We start from the raw sequence: 21831 nt of genomic DNA, 5'->3' as shown, positions 1-21831 counted from the left end.
CCTGCTTATCCAAGTCAAAAGTTTATACTCCAATTCCATATATCCTCCAATTTATGCAACAACCTTTCATGTGGTATCCTATCAAATGCTTCAGCAAAGTCCAACAGTATCTTCCACTCGTTTTATCCAATTCAGCCATATCATATAAAATATGAGCAAATTGCTTAGACATGACCTCCCTTTAGTAAACTCAAAGTACAGACTGTCTATCAACCCATTTCTGTATTTCTCACCAATTACTCTAAAATCATAACTCACTACTCCACTTCACCAAAACTGATTAGTGGTGCAAGGGTCAAACATTCCTGTGGGATCTTTTCTGAGCTGAGACACAAACCCAAGGGCCAAACCAGTTCATTTGAACACTCTTTTAGCATATGTGACAATATGAGGCTGATATCCAATCTATCGTATTTAGAATTTACCTTTTTTTTTTAAACACGCTGTGGTATAAGCTAAGTGAAGAGGCGTCATTTTAACTTGAATCACTGAATGTCTCAGGCTGCTTTGGCACATATGTTAGAAAACAACCAGGACTAGGATAAAGGTTGGGAATTTTGAGTAAAATAGAGAATAAATAAACTCATTTCAGTGAATAATTTCAGTTATTTGATCATAGCAAGTGCATGAATCAGGAGAGTGAAAACAACAAGTAAATTATGGGAAAAAGAGGCATAAAAAATCATTCCCAAAGATCATCTATGAATGGTACTGTTGTAGTCACAATATGAGGCCGAGATTCATGGGAGAAGGACAATCTGTAAATACACATGGACAATGCTTCTGGTAGGTTGGTAGATGATTTATGTTAGATCATTATTGACAGCAAACAATTCTGTTTCTCTTCCAATTTTGTCTGTGAAGTTAGAGAAGAGGATAGTGTCAATTATGGATGTAGAAATCTCCAAGAAAGATTATCCCAACATCTGTTTAATTAGACTATGTAATAAACTTCAGATATCAATAAATAACAGCTTAGCATAGACATCATAATTAGGAAAAAGGTAAAGGCAGAAAATATAATGGCAGGGAAATGGACTGCAAGGATGGTGATACAGAAAATAGGAAAGCATAAAAGACTAAAGACATAGTGGGAAGAAAAAGCAAAGCACTGAAAAAGAATGAATGGACCAGAACCATCACTGGAAGGTCAAAAACATATCATAAACCACCACCACATGGAAGAGTTGGTAACTCAGAACTCTCACTATATCACACAATAATATCAGTTAAAAATAGGAACATGAGATGGAGCCAGCTATCTGCCATGTTCTCAGCACTTATATGTTAGCAGATCACTATAGACTGAACTCAACTACCAGTGATAGCAATCTCCATCTTTACTAAGGCTGGAGACAGCTGTTTACTGATCTTCACAAGTGGTAAAAAAGTTAAACCCCCTTTGGAGAATAAAAACTGTGTCTGATTATTCAAGACGTTACAGTAACATTCACTTCTAGAAAACATATTATTCATGGGGGGGGGTCAAAATGTTACAATTTTTAAGATTTACTGTATGTGACTGTAGTGGAGAGAGACTTAAAATTTTTGAAAAATTCTCAGAATGAAGACTAATGAAATTCATGTCTAACATACTCATCACACAAACAGTCATGTGCTGTAGCAAATTATCATTTCAATAAAATATGAAATGTACAAAACAGAGAAATCAAGATATCTTGCACAATGCTCATCAGGTTGTTTTGTACCTTACCATAATTATTTTGCATTGTAGGCCAAAATATTTCGGACATTCCAGTAGTTATATTTTTTCAATCTGACACTGGATGTTCTGTACTAACAGTACTAAGCCTTTCATCTACTAAGTTGTTGTATAGACTAATTCTGCTAAAGGCTTAATCTGAAAATAGAAATGAAAACATATTACAGTATTATAAAAAAAATAATAACTCATATGAATCCTGAATATGTCATAACTTTAAAATTGCACTATCCTTAATTAAAATAAATTATTTAAATAAATAAAATAATAAATAGTAAGTAATAAATAATAAATCTGAACCATTAATAGGCTAATGATATACAATCTATCCCAGCCAAGACAATTCCATCTTCATGTGATGTGGGTTTCCATAAACAAAGCTCTGCCAACCCTGGCAAGTATTACCATCAAAAAAATCATATCTTCCCTAGGCTGGAAGAAATACTAAGTAGATCCCCTAAGAGTATAGATCAATGGTTCTTAACCTTTTTTTTGCCTGGCACCCCCTTTCAACTATTTGTATGTCCTGGCACCCCTGCTCAATTTTACACTAGGTTAATGACTCAATAAGATATGATATATTAGTCATCATCATCAAATTCCTGCCATGTACCCTCAAGGGGTGTACAGGATATGACAGTACTGCATGAAAAATTTACATCATTACTAACTTCCTATCTACAATTTTCCTCCAAATCAGTCTGTTACTTGTCAAGACTCCAACATTATCAGATCTTATATTTCTATTGTCTAAGGCACTTTGTACCGTATCAATCCACCTATATCTTGGTTTCCTCTGGGTCATTTTCCTGCCAACCTGGCAGAGAACACTTGTTTTGCTAATCTTTCCTCTCCCATTCTATTTAAGTGACCATACCACCTGAGATTAGCTCTGCTAACGCATTCCTGGATGCTGACAATGTCAAGTTCTTTCCTAATATCCTCATTTTTAATATGATATTGCCATTGATGCCATCTGTTTACGCCTCTAATCTTTCTCAGGACTCTCATATCTGTGGTCTCTAGTCTTTGGTCAAGTGTTTTACTTCTGACCCAGCTCTCAGATCCATAAGTTAAAACTGGTTTGAACACTGTCTTGTATACAGCTAATTTAGTGTTCCGACTAATTTCTCTCTTATTCCATATGAATTTATTCAATCGACTTCCCACAATACCAGCTTTGCTGATTCTGTTGTCTATTTCTATATTTAATTTACCATCTTCAGTAAAAATCGTGCCTAAGTAACTGAAATGTTTTACTTGTTCCACAGGTTCTCCATTCACAACACAGTTGACATTTTCAATGATTCTGCCTATTTTCATTGTCTTTGTCTTTTTATTGCTGACCTTCATACCACATCTATTACAACAGCTATTCAATTTAGTCAGAGAATCTTGCAGACTGGTAGCTGATTTATTTAGAAGTATAACATCATCCGCATAAAGCAAAGAGCTGACATTAACATCTCCAATTTTGATATCAGGTTTAATACCACTTTCCTTCATAATGTGATCCATATAGATAATGAATAACAGAGGGGATAATGTACATCCTTGTCTCACACCAGATTTAACATTAAACCATCTTCCTGTACTTCCTTCAATTCTAACTGCTGACTTACAACTCAAATAAAGACTTAAGTATTGCTTGATATAATGCCCCATTGACACCATATAACTGCAGTGTATTGAATAGCTTCTCTCTTGGCACCTTGTCATATGCCTTTTCCAAATCGACAAAACTTAAATACAGATCTTTGTTATATTCCCATGCTTTCTCGACTATTTGTCGTAAAGTGAAGATCTGATCCTGACAGCCTCTATTTGGCCTGAATCCAGCTTGTTCTTCACCAAGCTTTTCTTCCACAATTCTTCTCAACCGTTTCTCAAGTATACTTGCATAGATCTTGCCAGGAACACTCAGTAGGGAAATACCTCTGTAATTCTCACATTCAGTTTTATTTCCCTTTTTATATATGGGTACTATGAGAGCTCTACTCCAATCATCGGGAGTTCGTCCCTCAGTCCAGGCTTTCTGAACTATGCAGTGCAGCCACTGTAAGTCTTTTATACCACCATACTTCAGCATTTCTGGTCGAATATCATCTACTCCAGCTGCCTTTCCACATTTCAAGCCTTTGATGGCTTTTTCTACTTCGAGTATGGATATATATTCCTGACTGCATGCCTAGTCAGTGTTTTTTATCATTGTGCTGTCATCACTGCTTGTTTCATTTAGCAGTTTTTCAAAGTAATTACTCCATACTTCAAGAATATCTTTTTCTCCTCTTTTCATGTTACCTTTATCATCTCTAACTCCTTTTACAGCACTCTTTCCTCCATTCCTAAGCTTCTTCAACAACCTCGAGAATATTTTGCCACCTTCTTGATATTTATTTTCTATATTCTTGCCAAAGTCCTCCCATGACTTTTGTTTAGCTAGTTTTACACAGTGTTTCGCTTTCTTACATTTGTCTCTGTATTCTCTAAGAGCACAATCAGACTTATTTGCCAGGAACTTTTGATATGCTTTCTTCTTTTCCTTCACTGCCTCTTTAACTTCCTGTGTCCACCAGGGAGTTCTGATTTTTTTATCCTTGCACACAACCTCACCACATGCCTCTCTGGCAGAATCAATGTTTTCTTCAGATTTTGCCACTAAATCTCCAAGGTTTGATTCCTGTTCTCAAACTCTTTCATTTTCTTTTCAATAATCTTTCTGTATTTTACTCTACAGTTCACATCTGAGAGCTGCTCAACTTTTATTCGCTTTAAAACTTTCTTACATGTTATTCTTTTCAATATGAAATTCAATTTTATCCTGCTCAAGACTAAATAGTGATTGCTTCCAATTTCAAATCCTCTGTACACTCTGGTGTCCTGCACCAGGGAGAAAACATCACTATTGACAATAACATAGTCAATGAGACTTTTCTTATTCCTAGCCTCTTCTCTCCATGTGAATTTGTGCACATTTTTATGTTGGAACATGGTGTTAGTAATAACCAGTCCATGTCCTGAGCAGAAATCCAACAGATATTTGCCATTATTATTAGCTTTGCTCTTTTCTCCAAATTTTCCCAAAATATTTTTATACGTCTCACAATCATTTCCTACTCTGCTATTTAGATCCCCAACAAGGACCAACTTTTCCTTTTTCATTGTGTCAGTTGCTTTTTCTAAAGTGTCAAAAAATTCCTCCACTTCTACCTTAGTAGAACCTTCTGTGGGACCATAGGCAAAAATAAGTCTCATTGTCCAGTTCCCCATTCTCATATTTGCCCACATTACTCTACTTGAGACTGCCTGCCATTCAAGAAGATTAGCCTCATATTTTGTGTTGAATACTATGGCTACTCCTTTTCCTTGATTGTCATTGCCTGAATATAACATTTTGTATTTATTGCTCAGAAAGATCTCACCAGTTTTGGTCTTTTTTGTTTCAGTCACCCCTATTATGTCGATCTGGTACTTATCTAATTCCTCAGCTAGCTCCATTTCTTTGCCATTCAGGCTTCTTACGTTGATAGTACCGATCTTTAACTTTGGTGATGTTGAGTTGGGGTTTGTTTTCAGATTTGTTCCAGTAGCTGACTTTTCGCTGTTCACCCTGGTTCCCTGGCGAAAACAATGGGGGCTTTGTTTAACCGGGCGACGCCCCAGCCGGCATGAAATTTTGTCATGTTGTACCATCATTTTTTATTTTGGTTTAATCAATAAGAATACAATTTGGTCGGCTAAATCCCAAATTGCCAGCCCATCCTCGTTCGTTCAGTATCAAATTAGTCAACTAAATTAATTACCATCAACATATTTGAACTAATTGTTAATTAAAAATTAATGACTTGATACAAATTAATTTTTACTCAAAAAAAAAAAGGTGTAAACTTACTGTATTTAATAAGCCAATCATTAATGGCTACTCTTAGCCTGATGATATCCTGCTAATTTTCAATATTAGGTTCAATGTTTGACAAATGAAGTCTCCTCTTTCACTTATTTGCAATCTATTCCACTGCTTAGCTAATAATCACAACATGATGCTGAATCCTTTCACAACCAAGTATGAAGAAGGAAAAGCAATGAGCAGTAATTTTATTTCTTGCCAAAGCTGAGGATACTTGCATTGCAAGTTTGGCCAGAATCTTTCATACCCATGCTGTTGAAATTGTACTTGAGCTTCAAAATCATTTTTTAAGTCAATAAATTCTTCACACAAATTTGGATGAACAGAAGTGACATCAGAAAGAAATGGATTTATGACCCAATCGGATATTTTGAGCTCATCAGTCTTTGAATTTGATCATCAAGTCCTCTTTCAGTATCAGAAGATGGGGAACAATAACAATCCAAATCTGTATCTAATATTCAATCATCATCTATTATTTGTAGACTTGGGAACTGCAGAAAATCTCATCTTGCAATACTCTACTTGTAGAATATTAATTTGCTGATAAAAGCATTTATAATTCCCTTTGCTTTAATAAGATTCATGTTGCTTCCCTGCAATTTGATGTGAACCTCAATTTAATTTGGTAAACATATCAGAAAGATATACAATGTCAACCTTTTCCTTTTTTAGAACATTACATGTTCTCATTGTGTGAATTAAAAAATTTCAAAACAGTATCAGCGTCGCAGACAGTTTCCACTTGAGAGCCATCTAACTTCAATGTGAAGCAAAAGTTGCTCACATTCTTCTTCATTTCCATAGCAAAATTCCCAAAAAATACGGGTATTCAATGACTAGGCTTTTATCTTATTCACTGCTTTAATAACATCATCCGGTCTTATGTAATCTATCGTTGAGATGTTTTGCATTTAAGTGCTGTTTATGAAGAATGCAGTGAATTGTAAAGATATTTGGAACTGCTTCTTTTAAATGTGCTATAAATCCATGGTGATGACAATCATAGCTGGTGCTCCACCGGTTGCATATGCAACAATATTTGTGAGAGGAATGTTTTTAGCATTAAAAACAGTCTTTAACAACCTTAAAAATTGTAGAAGCTTTTGTATGAATTTTCAGTTGTTCAGTAAATAGAAACTCTTCAATTTCTTCATTAGTATTTATATAACACAAATAGGCCATTAACAAAGCTTCGTTATCAAGTGAAGTTGTCTCATCAAGATACAAAGAAAATTTTATGGTTTTTAAATAATTTCCAATGTCACTTGCCATTTCGTCAATTCTTGTTGATACTGAACTATTGCTGAGAGGAATTGATGATGTCATATTACTTTTACCTGGGCCAATCATTGTATCTAAAACTTCATTTATAGCTGGTAAGATGATAATTTTGCCAATAATATGTGGCTTTTCACATTTGGCAATTAATTTTGAAAGCTGATAAGACCCAACAAGTCCCTTCTCTTGTTACTTCGTTTTGCAACAAACTGTTTAAGTCCAGGACGATTTTTAAATTTAGTCTTTAATTCACGAAAGTACTCCACATCCTTTATTGCTTTATTTGAATGCTAAATTGGTAACTTCTCAGTATTTATGGATGAAATAACTCCATATTTTAAATATTCACTTGAATAGTGACTACACTTTCTTTTTTCACTCATTTTAATGGGCTACAGTGTTACAATATCGACGAAGGGCACTGCATGATACCATGGGCTAGATGTAAACTGCAAACCAGGGTTGTCCGTTAGACGTTAGGAAAAGTAGCAGATAAGTAGTGGATTCTGCTAAAAATAGTGCAAATTAATTATTTTCTATGTAGAAAATTCAAACCAAAAAGTAGCCCAATTACTAACTTTCAATGCAAAAATTCTAAAAAATAAGTAGCAAATAAATTTGAGTAGTATTGCCAGACATACAATATTCTGAACAGTGTTGTCAAACATAAAACATAAATAGGGATGCTAGATCAAATACAAATTTTTTTGCTTTTATTATATAAGTATTATACCATCCCCTCAGCACCCACGGAGGAAGCGGCGGGGGGATACTGCCCAAGTTATTGATATATATGATTCATCAACTAGTGAAAACCACCATCTGGCTTATTGGCGACCTAAAGTGGCTGTTGCAATATTGGGTACCGAGAGTTGGAATTCTAATTTTCTGCCCTCATTTCCTCTTGCATGTAGCTTGGGTGAAATCCTCGAGGATATGCCAAACTCACTGTAGGAATCTAAACCCCTGCATTTGAGGGTGCAGCAGTATAAGGAAGTGAATTTGCTGGCAACAAGCTGGGAGAACTTCCCAACCAACAGCACCAATGAAAAATCCAGTGAATAGGCTTAGGTATTATGGTATAAACACAACCAAAGGAACAAAATAAGTAAATTTACTTATTTGCTCCTCTGGTGTTTACACCATGAAGCAACGTTAGGAACAGCTGCCACTTACCCTACATACTAATTCACCCGGGATACACAGGGAAACTTGAGGTTATGCAATGGACTAGAAACTGAGTGCTGTGTGGTAAGCATGCTCCTACTCTAATTTATTACTTCCCAACATAATCGATAAAACAAACAATATCATTAATAGTACAAAATTATATTAAAATTATATTACAAAATTAATAGTATCATTAATAGTAAAAAAAAAAAAAAAAACTTCCTCAAGAAACATGAAAAAATTAAACTAGTCCAAAATGAAAGAAAAATCTATTCAAAAACCAAATCTACTTTACCAATATTTGGTAATCTTAACTGCAATATTATTATTATTTATGGCATCTCTATGGAGATCCAAATCAACCATCATATGCACAAATACTATCATACCTCCCCTTGAATCCACTGGTTGCGAGTTCTCTCGCAACCAATGGATTCAATTCTGGCAATCCATTCCACTCGCTTACCACTCTCCATGCAAAAAATCTGGTCCATGCATCCCTACTAACTACACTCTTACACAACTTCCACAGTTGGCCCCTAGTTCTCTATTTGTCATATACAGTCATCCCTCGACTTACGTCCGGGTTCCGTTCCATCCGGCAGGACGTAAGTCGAATATGACTTAAGTCGATACATTAAATCAACAGAGTTCTAGTGCTTAGGGACTTAACCGTAATAAGTATACTGTCATTTTAATTTTTAAATCTTATAAAACTGTACTGTGCGTTACTGCCACTATAAAACAGGAGAATAATCACCCAAATCTTCCTCCAGTATCACATCTTCTTTACCTTCCTTGTGCAAATGATCAGGTTGTGGCTCTTCTGGTGTAACCTTTTTTTTTTTTTTTGATGAAAATGTCCAATGTGCTTTGCTTATTTCTCTTCTCTTTTCATCATAAATTTGTTCATAGCAAGCAAATGCATCATGTACTTTTGTTTCTATTATAAAGTAACGTTCAACATTGGTCCATGTCTTCAACCATTTTGAGAACATTGCCAACTGCAGAGAACATTTTCTGCAAGACCCTTCACTGTAAATTGTTTAACTACCTCTTCATGTTTCTCTTTTCCCTCTTCCTCTTTTGCAACACGTTGTTCCTCCAGTTCGACCAATTCTTCGTTGGTCAACTCTTCAGGAGCATTTTCTATGAGTGCTCCTGAAGAGATGACATCATAATGAACTCATTATGATGACGACATAATGAACTATATCATCATCATTCACTTCGAGATTCAGATTGTTTGTTAGGACCACTGTCATATGTTTTTTGTTTTTTTTTATCTTTAACTTTATCTTTTTCCTTTCATGTACTCAGTTAATCTTATTTCCCTTTCTCTACCTTCAGTATCCATTCCTTATGCCGGAGATCTCTAGAAATTTATTTATTTATTACTAGCTGCGCCACTAAAGTTCTCCAAATGGCATAAGAAAATATTTATACTTCCAGTAAAGTTCCTCCTCTATAATTATATACAGTCGTGGCTAACTCTTAACTCAAAATTCGTATCAAATTCCAATCCCCCCCGCTCACAGGGTTGGGTTTTTTTTTTTTTGAGAACAGTGCAGTTGCGAAAAAAATCAGACGGCACTCCTTTTAAATATAACAAACATGTTTATTTATACTAAAACAGTAATACAAGGTATGCACTAAAAAGATGCTACTTTCCTTTCCTCTCTAAGCTAAGCACCTTAGAAAAAAAACATCATATAGGACAAATTCTTAGGCATGCAACAAATACCAATGACGTAAATTATTAAACAATTAAATTAGATAACTATTAACTATCAGCCCATTTACAGTCTAGGAATTACCATGCTTTGATTAACTATAACCTCCAATTCCAACCTTCACATAAAATATAACACTCTTTAAGCAAACTACTTTGCATAACATTATATTTCTTAATTCTATAATCTTGTCAGTTCTTCTGAAACAGTTCTTTACAATAGAATGCAAGTCAAAATTTTCATTAATATCTTTTACAATTACTTAAAAAACATCTCTATATGCGAACAAGTTTTCAATCTACTGTATATAGCAGTTCTATAAATTCAGTCTTTCAAAACAGTCCTTCACATCATAAATAAAAAAAAGGTTTCCAACAAAATTCAACTCACATGACTCCTCCATAGGTACAGTGCACTTAATCGTATTTCCTTTACAGACTTTTTCTGGATTCCTCTCTATGTTAGGGCTTGGTCTATCACTTTAGACGTTTCATGGATACCGTGTTATCCTCTGGAATGGCTGGAGCACGATCTTAAGACATTGTAGGCACTGCGACGTAAGGTCTGGCGGTCAAGGCTTTGTCATCCTGGTCCGCTATTCGCTCTGTAAGGTTTTGCCTCCGGTTACCCTCCACGACCTCATCCGGATCCGATGTAGTCCATGGATCGACTCCCTCCTCTTTTTCTCCTGGCGTCAACTCTGCCGATGCTCGATAGTCGATTCTATGATCCTTTTATTTGGCTTCTCGCGGAACCCTGCGTGAAGATTTTGGACCCCAGATATTCCCACAGAAACTTTGAATTAAGGTCTGAGACCTCCATACCTTTCACATGCAAACTCTTATCCTTTGGGAAAGTGCAGACTTCTAGTTCTCCCTGAAGTGTATGTTGAATCCTTTTACAGCATAGCATAATAACAGCTTCTGATGTATACCGCCCTTTTTAGCTATTGACCTTGGAGGCGGTATCAGACTGCTTTGGTTACAATAGGTTTCTCTTTCACCCAATACTAAGTGATAACATCAAATACATTTCCGAATTCTAAAGTATTGCCTCAGAACTTCTATTTTAAGACATCTGCTTACTCTATTTTAGCATGTTTAATTCCTCTGGGTCTCTATACATGGGCTTTTGGTATTAATTACATAGATAAATTCTAACATATTTCTGATTTCTAGGGCATTTTCTCCTGAACTACATATTCATATATCTTCTATTTACACAGTATCATGCTAATTTTTCTGTGCTAATTTATATGCGCTGTTAGTATTATTTACATATAAAATTTACATGTTTACTTTTTGTGAATTTTGGATGTGACTCCTGTAAAAGTCGATGTAATAAAATTTTGGAAAAATTATGACGCTGCATAGAATTTTACACAACTATTACAAACTTCCAAAATCATGCACAAACCTTGTTAATGCATTTTTCCATATGCCACTCATACACTGAGTGGCATTTTGTCCCAAGCCACAGCAATATTTTTAATAGCATGATAATTATTGAATGTTTTCCAGAATTGCATGAGAATCTGGTCATTTCCTTCAGTAGCAGAAATGGCTTGTAAAAAAGCTCTCCGTAGATAATAAGCCTTAACTCCCTGATCCATCAGGTGGATCAATGAAGTAGTGTTTGGAGGGAGAAACATGACTTTGAACTTGGTGAAGATCACCGCAATAAGAAGTTTAAGAATAATGACCTGGTGCATTATCTAGAATTAATAAAATTTTAAATTCTACATTTTCTTTCACACAATAGCTTTTTATTTCACTCGCAATCAACATTGATTAAGGCATCCTGAAACAATTTTTGAGTCATCCACGACTTCTTATTGCTTTGATAATGAACTGGGAGTGTATGTTTCGTAATGTTTTTTGAAGATTCATGGATTCTCACTGTGCTACATCACAAATGTTTCCGTTTATATCCAGCCACATTACCCCCTAACAGAATCGTAACATGGTCTTTAAGAGCTTTGAAACCAGGCATAGAGTTTAGCTTTTTGTGGATGAATTATCTGCTCGGGCATTTTTTTCCGAAACAAGGTGGTCTCATCCATATTCAATATTTGCTGTGACAAATAATATTCCTCCGTAATAATTTTATCCAATTTTTCCACAAACTCCTGGGAAGCCTTCTCAGCCCTTGCAGATTCCCATACATTTTCACATTATGCAATGCAAAACGTTGCTTGAATCTCATGAACCAACCGGAAGAAGCCTTGAATTTGTAGTCTTAATCGGGTCCTGCTTTCCTCTTCAACATGTTGATGACTTATTACTTTAGTGGTTAGGATCACAGTACTAAGCGGTATGCGCTTTTGGTTCAGGTCCTCTATCTATGATGAAAGTAGCCTTTCCATATCACCGATAGGACCTTGTCGTTGCTTCGCCACTATCACCAATTTAATGGAAGCAGATCTTTTCACAGCTTCTATGATTTTATCCTTATTTTTCAAAATGGGCATCACTGTAGAATGAGACCATCCGAAGTCATGTGTGATCACATTGACGGGCTTACCAGCTTCATGTTGCTTTATAATTTGCAACTTCATTTCAAGATCAAATGCTCGCCTCTTTTTCTGTGATTCTTCACTAGGTTTTTTTAATTGTGTGTGCAGGGGCCATGTTGCATAAAACATCATGAAATATTTAATGATAAATACACAAATAACTCATTTTTCAAACACAAAATCAACAGAGGAACTGTTGAAGACATGTGCCGACTGCTGAGGGAGGTTGCCGCTGAAAGCGCTGTTGCCACTGTGCATGCTTTACCTTACGCTCGCTTGCATCTTGTTCGAAAGTATAGCGAAAATGTTATTTATTCCCTTATCGGATCACGGACGTATCTTCGAAAGGACGTAATGCGAATGAACGTAAGTCGAGGGATGACTGTATTCAAAAACTTCACTTGCAATTTTATAAAGTCCTTTAATATCTTAAAAGGTTATCATGTCCCCTCTTTTCTGCCTATTTTACTAAACTTTGTAACCTACAAACCTTCAACCTATCTTCACGGGGAAGTATTCCACAGAGAAGTCACCATCTTGAGTAACCAATGAATCTTTTCAACCACCTCCTGGTCTCCAAGAAACTCAAGTAACCAAACTTGTGTGCATTAGTCAAGATGTAACCGAATCACAGCCTTTATCTTTATTTGTTAGCATGTTTTTCAACATCCAAATAATTCACTGAGCTATTTTAGCAACTTTTGCAATATGCCCTCTCTTTGTCCACAATTATCTACAAGTCCTTAGCCTCATCAATTTCCTGCAAATGAATACCATCAATATGATATACCATATGCAACCTTTTCAACCCAAAATACATAACCTTATCTTACATTTTATAACAATAAATTGACAATCCATTGCTCACAATGCCAATTTATTTACATTATCCTGCAGGACATCTACATCAACTCTTGCTCTCCCCAGTTTTGCATCATCAGCAAACAACTGAATATCCCCTCTTAAATCTTTCCCTATTGTTATACCCTGATACCTTCACTATGTGGAATTTTCAGTTATCATGGGGTAACATGAAGAGAAAATTAAATAAAACCCTTGTATAAGAGCTAATACATAAATTACTTAAAGAAAGAAAAATATTCTTGCATCCAAGTAAAACATATAACAAAAAAGTGTTTGAAGAACTAAATAATAAAAGAAGGAAATATTGCAGTTGTGAAAAAAAAAAAATTTGGCTAAGTAAGACAGAAAGGATTAGTCATAAGAAACTATGTGAGAGGCTAGAGATTAAAATATTAAGTAAATTCATAAAAAAATTTTGGAAGGGGGATTAAATTAGAGGCTAGCAAAAGAAAAACAACAGACTATCGCTCAGGGTCAATTCCTGGATTTAAACGTCGTCACGGGCTGGCCGACCAAAGGATGTTTGTCAGAAAAATGCCACCCTAATTGGTCGGTGAAGTCGAATCAAGTAAGGAGCGGAGAAAAGAAATTAAAGAAGGTGCCGTTAGGAGAGAAGGTATAAAAGGGTTAGAACCCCCCCCCATAGGGCTTTTTTCCCAGAGAGTTTCTTCACGAGTTTTTCGTAGAGGTTTCACATGGTTTTCCTGAGTGGCGGGATTGGAGTTATCTCCATCCTCACAACAAGGAAACAATAGTGAGCAGGATTTCGATTCCGTATTTCCTATGGTAAGAAACGAGGAATGCCATTTAGCTAAGGAAAGAAGGTATTATCTATGTGCTTCATCGTCCAGTGACAAATATGAGAAAGGGAAATCTGTAAAGAAGTCTGTGTCCACGTGGTGAGTTTCACAGCCATTGTATAGATGATTCAAAGTGCGTCCTTAATTCAAGAACGAAAAGTAAAGATCGCATAAGCACAGTTTAATGCAAAAAGAACTTAGGAGTGACCGATTATAAGAGAGATCATACCAGGATAGAACAATCGGAAAAAGGTAGATGCCAATATAGAAAACTCAAGAGAAAAAGGTACTGTAAAAATCTCGTGTTAACTGAAAATAGTCTGTAATTGTAATCATTATTTTATTACTGAACTGTTGAAGAGACTAAGGAAATTTATACTAGGACTTTAGTACATGACTGATTATAATGAAAATGTGCCTGTTAATATTATATAAGTAATTACGTGTCCTGAGAATTATGCATGTGTATTGTAACTTATAGGAAAGTTTTAAATGTCAAAGTTATGTGTTAGCATAGTGAAAGGATAATTTAATCTACATAGTTTTGGATAGTTAAATTGAGTGAATTGATTATATATGTCCATGTGCTACAGCATATAACGTATATTCAGACTAATATAGGGTTAACTAAGATGTTAATTAGATCTGGGATTATACATATGATTGTATGTGTTGAATTTGTTATGGCGGCATGATCGTAATACTCATATAGGATCTTAGCCAAATTACTTGTGATAAGCTAATGTTTTTTGATATTTATTGTGATAAGTTAATTAATTTGTGAATGTTTTCTTAATATTGAATTGAATTATATTAGAAATTGAATTGTACCATACTAATGAGTTTAATAAACCTTTGTTCATTGATAAAACAGTTGTCTGAAATTGCTGCCCAATGCACCACTTGAAAAACGTATGAACCTAATCATGCAGAAAATTAATGTGTTAAAAAACGAGATAAAGTGTCACGACTGCAATATTATTTCACATTCAGACATATTTTAGTAATTGCTCCTTGTTTTTGTATTTAATATCTCAAATTAAATGTCCCAAAAGGCGCAGTATAATATAAATATTAAGGACACTAAGGGGAGAAATAACTTAAATATTTGTATTTTGGGGTAATATCTCGTGCATAGATAATAGTCGAACATAGATAAGCAGAATTTCACTAGATAGAATAATGATCAAAAAATGGGACACAACACTATGATCATTAATATACAAAATAAATAGTGTCCCCAATAATACCTTTCATTGACCTCAATGTTGATATACATCTCTGTAACATCTATAACATTAGCAACTGTAAAATCACTCTGTAAGATACACCTTTGCAAAAGGATCACTCAAGCGACTCAACTCTTTCTTTTGGTTCAGTCACTTTCCTACCATGAGCATTGTTTAAAGTTATTCTACAATAGTCATTTTTCTTCTTACTTGCTACATAATGAAAAAACCTTCAATTGGGTTTACTTTTTTTTTGGCTTGTTTGGCTAATTCTTTCTCATAGTCTGATTTGGATTTCCTTATCATACTAGTCACCCTTCTTGCTTGCACTCTGCACTGCTCATGAGCATGCTGATCACTCAGAGGCATAGCTGGGGGGGGCCACTTTCAACCTTTTCGAACTTTTGCAGTTAATTCTAAAATACAGTCTCGAGAACTCAGTTCCAAATTGTAATATTACTGTGAATTTTCCTCACAATTGCTGTAAGTGTTGCTAGTTGTGAGAGGAGTTTTTCTAAATAAAATTGATTAAGAATTGCTTACGTTACTATGAAATCGACTTTGCCAATGTCATAGACAATTTTCTAACAGAAAAAGCAAGAAAAATAACATTTTAGAATGTTAAAATTAAAGTTTTGCTTCAAAAATAAATATAGCGCTTCAATTTATTTCCCTACATGTCATTTTAATTTTTTGTAATATTTTTGGTGTGTATTGAGAGGGGAGACAAACTCGGGGACCGCCCCGGAAGGCAAAAGCTCTAGCTACACCACTATGATCACTTTTTTCTTTTTTTGCAGCTCTTGCTTTATATCCCTACTCATACACTTAATTCCACCTTTGTTTATCCTCATAACCTTGGGTATGCAATCTGATACTGCTACCCTCAAGTAATCTCTGACCACTTGCCATGAACTGACATTCTTTCCTTGTAGCTTCTCAAACCATGGAACTGTTCCAAGGTGACTCACGAGTCTCTCATAATCACCAACCTTAGAATTGAACATAAATCCCTTCTTGACAGAGAACTTCACATGTTTGGCAACTTCCCAGAACAGGACTGCATGGTCACTCTCCCCAACTGGAGGCAGTGTCTACATTCCTTTCCTCCCTCCAATTGATGTCCCCATAGTTAAAGTCTCCCATAATAATTATTCGATCTTGTTAAATCTTGAATGAAAGGTTTATTATATTGTAAAATATTTTATTCAGATTTAACAGGTTCAAAACTTCCCGGAGAAAATGCTTGTATATGGGTATAAGTGAAATGGTTGATAAGAAATAACGAAACAGTCATTTAATTAAATTCTCCTATGTAATATAATGCTAAGTGTTCTTGTAAAATCAATAAGAGTTGAAATTTAGTGCAAGTTACGTTAACATGAGAAAGTTAGATTTAAGTATACAACAAGATAATCGGCTTAAAGAAATGACCCCGGGCAATCATGTACACGAGGTCCAAGTGCGCAGGTGTAGAACACAATAAGGAGAGAACGGTACCGGGTGCAAGTATTTTGGGTGTATTTAACAAAATTCAGTTTTGTTACAATACATGAGGCCAGAAAAGAGTGACGTAAGAGGGAGAACAGCTCAGGATGAATATATATAGAGCTTCGCGATACCAACTCGGGCTATTCTTTTGTTCGGGATTCCTGTTCCAGTCATTCCAGGAGAAGGTGCATGAGAGCGGTCAAAAAGAATGATGTCCAATGGCAGCTATGCGGCCAGATAGCGATCCAGTGAGAGCATAATCATCGGTACCACAGAAAAGCCAGCGCAAACCGATCGACGTGCGGAACCACGTGGACCGAACCCGGCAGAGCAGCTTCGCCCACATCGGAAAAGGTGATTCGTGATCGTAATCACTAGTTTGTCCTACTTGAAGACAGCCGACCGTAAGAGAGGGAAACAAGCTGTGTGAATTTTTTCAGAAGATAGAGAGAAAAAGCAAGAGAGATCCTGATGCTCAGTAATGTAGAAACTTTTCAATTCCTTTGTATGCAAGAAACAGTTACTGTGCAATAATGTGTGGATATGCCCAGTGATTGGAATTACAAAAATGAAACAGGACTTTAGTATCTAATCAATTAGCAGATTGTCTTAACTCTAAGTAAGAATTCATGTACAGTGTGATATTGAAATGCTAAAGTAAGTTATAGCCTGATAGTTCTTGAATCTAGAATAAGATAAATGCTTGTACAAGAATGTTAGTTGAATAGGATGATGTTAGAAATTTAACCAATTCTAGATATTGTCTCAATGTTTAAGACTAGGAGTATTAAGGTTATGCCTGGTTAATAAATTTCAAATTGTAGGAGAGATTCCCTTTTGTTAAGTGATCTTGATATTTGTATATCGTATTAGAGTAATGAATAAACCTCTCTTTTTCTCACCTAACAAATTGCCTGATCTGTGAACTCAATGCACCACTCATAAAAATAGAACCAGTGCAAGTTAAAATTTGGGGATAGCTACGACTGCAGTAAGAGTAAAAATACACCAGGTTTTTGTAATTGGGAATTTTAATTGCTTGATTATCGAATAATGTGTCATTCTGAGTGTTAACTCCCTGACAAGGAAGATTCTCTTGTCTAAGAATTTGGATGGCGCAGCTTTAACAAACAAATTTTTTCAAATTCTGACACTGAGTTAATTCCAGATTCGTATCAAAGAAAGTTAGCTTTATCTTTGTCTACCAAGTTTTGCACATGCGAGCAATTTAAGTAATGGCCATAGAACGAAAAGGGTGAAAGCAAGCGCGAGAATTTATGTCAAGTAATAGGGACATTCAATAAAAGTAACAATTAAAAATAAAAACAAACAACACAAACAAGAAAGGAAGAAAAAATTTAAGTCTACACTCATTGTGCTGATTTGCCAATACATGGCATCTACGCCTTCCTGTGGACCCCCTGGTCTATAGTAGCACCCAACAATGTATTTTGTCCCATTTGCCTCTATCTCACACCAGAAAGCCTCAAATCAATTATCTCCCTCAGGACCTAATATACTCTTTAACTTCTAATTTTGTTGGTTGTAATTCTGCAGATAGCATCAGCAATAGCCCACCTCCTGTCCCTTCTATCCTCCTTGAAAATACAATACCCTTTACATTCTATCCCTATAACAATATAATTTTCAGTGAACCAGGTCTTGGTGATGCCTATATATTTTTGGCCAAGTTGAGCTTACCAATTCCAAAAACTCCTCACCCTTACTCCTGATACTTCTTGCATTCCTGTACATGCATTTCAACGTCCCTTTGTACACAGTTATCCTTGTGTAATGTCATTACTAACCCATTTGAATTGGGGACCGGTGAAATCCTGTTTGCCACTGCATAATCATTACTGTACCTATGCTCACTGATCACAGGGTGGCTAGACACATTCTAGAGTTCATCCTCCCTAATATCTCTAGTTTTCCTGATTTTGTACTACCACACTCTCACTAAACAACACTTTCTCCAAACACAAAACAAATGCAGTCCATCAGGCATATGCAAGTCCTTTCATCCATCCAACTCACTTCATACATCAATGAACTGTACACTATTCCTCCTGCACAATCTTCTCATTAATTCTTTGGCAATCAGGGCGCTTCTTCTCAGTTCTGTCCTATCATAACGAGGCAGAAGACTCTCAATCTTTACTTTCTTCACCTTCATTTCGCTTCCACTAATAACTCTTTCATATCTTCTCTCATTGCATATTTCTCATCTTTCAAATCATTTGTGTCAGCTAATACAATCAACTCAGTCGCTCCCTTCTTCTGCATACTTACAGCATCGCTAACATCTTTTATCTTTGCACCAGGAAAACATGCTTTCGTCACTTTCTCATTATGTACACCTCTTATCATCGAATCCCATACAATATTCTCTTTCATGCTCTGTCCTTCCTTACCACTCACCAATCTATTCTACAGCCTGGAAGCAAGCCAGCATTCAACATATCCCAAAGAAAGGAGATAAAACTCAGCCATCAAATTATCATCCCACTGCACACACATTAGTTCTATCAAAAATAATGGAGAAAGTCATCAGCCAACCACTTCAACTACCAGGAGATCACCAGTTAATCATGACCACAAATTTCCACAGCATCTGATGAAATCTATCACAAAGGCCAACTTGTCATATTACTATTTTATATTCTATTATCCACCCAATGCAATGACTTGTCAATTTCTTGTCTGGCTATTCACTACATCTTTTTCCATAGATTTTGTGTTCCTTCAGGGATGTGTCCTTTTTTGCCATGCTCTTTATCCTGTTCATAAATAACCTATCACTAACCTCAAATCTTGCACAGTTTAATTAATGACTGTACTATCAATTCCTCTTTTTTCATTTGAAAAACCTTGCAGTGGTTATCTACACTACAAGACCTCTTATCAATGATCTCCTTGCCATATTTCTGTGGAGTGAGAACAACCTTGTCAAACTTCAACACCAACAAAACAACCCTGTCTTCTTTCATGCAAGAAAGACCACAGGGCACTTCCCCTCACAATGATAATACAAAGATCTCTACATGAGATCATGTAATATCCCTTCTTGAACTAACTTAGAACTCTGGACTCTCCTGGCATAAGCAAATCACATCATATCCACATCTGCTTTCAAAAATGTAGGTGTCCTTTTCTACTGAAAACAGTTTTCACATCAGCAACACCTAATACTGTATAAATCTTAAATCCACCCTATACCAGGATATTATTCTCACATAATCGGGGTGGTGCACAAAAAAACTCTTAAAACTTCATGATGCTATCTAGAAAAGGGCCATACAGTTAATATCACTTTTCATAATGCAAAACAGTCAGAACACATGTAGTTGGCAGCCATAATACACTACAGATATAGGATTAACTGACCTACCTATGTGCTTCAATGAAGCACAAGTTACTTGGCTATTATTGGGGTTTTCATTCCTACCTTAAAAATAAGGTAGGAATGAAATCGATGAGGAACAGATGATTTTCATCATTTGGTGTGAGATCACACCAAACACAAACACCATCTCACACAGGAGTGCTTAAGGGTCAAAGCTGTATCACTGAGAGGTTTGGTTTAGTTTGGTTTATAGTTTATTTGGCACAAAAACTACAAAGGTCATACTGTGCCATGCTAAAGGTTACAACATTAGCATTTACAGAAAATTGTAAACAATATGTCTGTACAAGAATCTAGTTTCACAAAGCAGCATCTCTAGGTAAACAGAACTGCTGCAGAGGGCACAGCAACACACAAGGTCAGAGGTTATTACAGTAGTGCAAAAATAGTTAACAATATAAGTTAATACATAACATGAAACACTAAGCCAGGGAATGCAGTATCTACATATATGTAAAATTATAATAGATGCCTTTATAGCAGTACAAAAATAGGCAAAAAGGGATTATTATACAATATGCATGGATGAAAATTAAATTTAGCAATGCAGTATAAACAGAATTACTAGAAAGTAAACAAGTAGGAAAGATGTCCTATAGCACTACATGATTATTCGAAAAATAAAGTAGTAAATAAGATACATACACAAAATGTATGTTAAGTGATGCAGTATCTACATATAAACAAAATTACTGCAGAGATTTCAGCAGTACATAAATAGGTAATTATAGGTTAACATATGTATATACAAAACAAGTCAAGGAAAGCAGTGTCTACATCTAGTAAGATTACAACAAACATTATTATACTAATACTTAAAGAGTCAGAAAGGAATTATTATATAGCATTGATGCATAAAATTAAAGTTTAGCATTATGGTATTTACATATTAACAAAATTACAGCAGGGTGATAGAAATATACAAGATCAAGGCCAATGGTAATACATAATTAGTCAGATTTAACCTAATGAATAATATGTATGTATAAAAGTTAAGTTAAGCAAAAAAAGTATTTACATATATACAAATTTATGGTCAAATGTGTTTGTACAAATTAATTCTTTCTAAAAAATTAAAAACATCATGCAATTTGCCTGAGTCTGCTAGCATTTCCCTGAGTGTATTGGCTTGGTTAGATAGGTGAAATTTTCATTCCTCTCACGTGTAAATTTTTCACAATCTACAAGAATATGATGAATAGTGAAATGTGTGTTGCATTTTTCACATATGGGAGGGTCATCAGCTCTCAGTAAATGAGAATGCGTAAGGTGACTGTGACCTATGCAGAGCCTAGCAAGGACAACCTCCTCCCTTCTCTTTGTACGTTGACTAGGATGCCAGTGTTTAATTTCAGGTTTAATGTTATATAATTTGTTTGTTGATGCTTCTTGCCATGTTAACTTCCACTGAGCAATTAGCTTTGATCTTATAAGTTGTCTGTAGTCTGTATATGGAGCTGTCAAACAGTATGTGGAGAAGGTATGAGCTGATTTAGCAGTTGCATCTGCAGCCTCATTTCATTTGATTCCGATGTGGCTGGGAATCCAGCAGAACTGAACATCGAAATTAAGGATTTTCATTTTGTGAAGCAGGTGTAGCACTTCATAAAGTACTGGATATGGATTATACATAGGAGAGGAGATGGCCTGTAAAGAGTTCAATGAGTCTGTATAAATTATACACTTTTGGTAGCAGTTTTCTTTATATGCAC

General features: G+C 35.5%; 1 protein-coding gene across 2 annotated transcripts in view; it reads right to left on the bottom strand.

Annotated features, from left to right (window-relative positions):
* The window catches only part of Cdep (Chondrocyte-derived ezrin-like domain containing protein), a 741059-nt gene that overhangs the window by 705690 nt on the left and 13538 nt on the right, over positions 1-21831 (bottom strand). For both annotated transcript variants that reach the window (XM_090413128.1, XM_090413137.1), the window contains exon 2: positions 1715-1861. The gene's annotated coding sequence lies outside the window, so the exon portion shown is untranslated. The remainder of the gene's footprint in view (positions 1-1714; positions 1862-21831) is intronic.

Source organism: Typopeltis vanoorti, chromosome 2 (assembly GCF_054136105.1).
Source record: "Typopeltis vanoorti isolate ZY-2024b chromosome 2, IOZ_Tvanoo_1.0, whole genome shotgun sequence".
Taxonomy (NCBI): domain Eukaryota; kingdom Metazoa; phylum Arthropoda; class Arachnida; order Uropygi; family Thelyphonidae; genus Typopeltis; species Typopeltis vanoorti.
The sequence above is the reverse complement of the archived record's forward strand: the minus strand, read 5'-3'. Positions and strand labels throughout refer to the sequence as shown.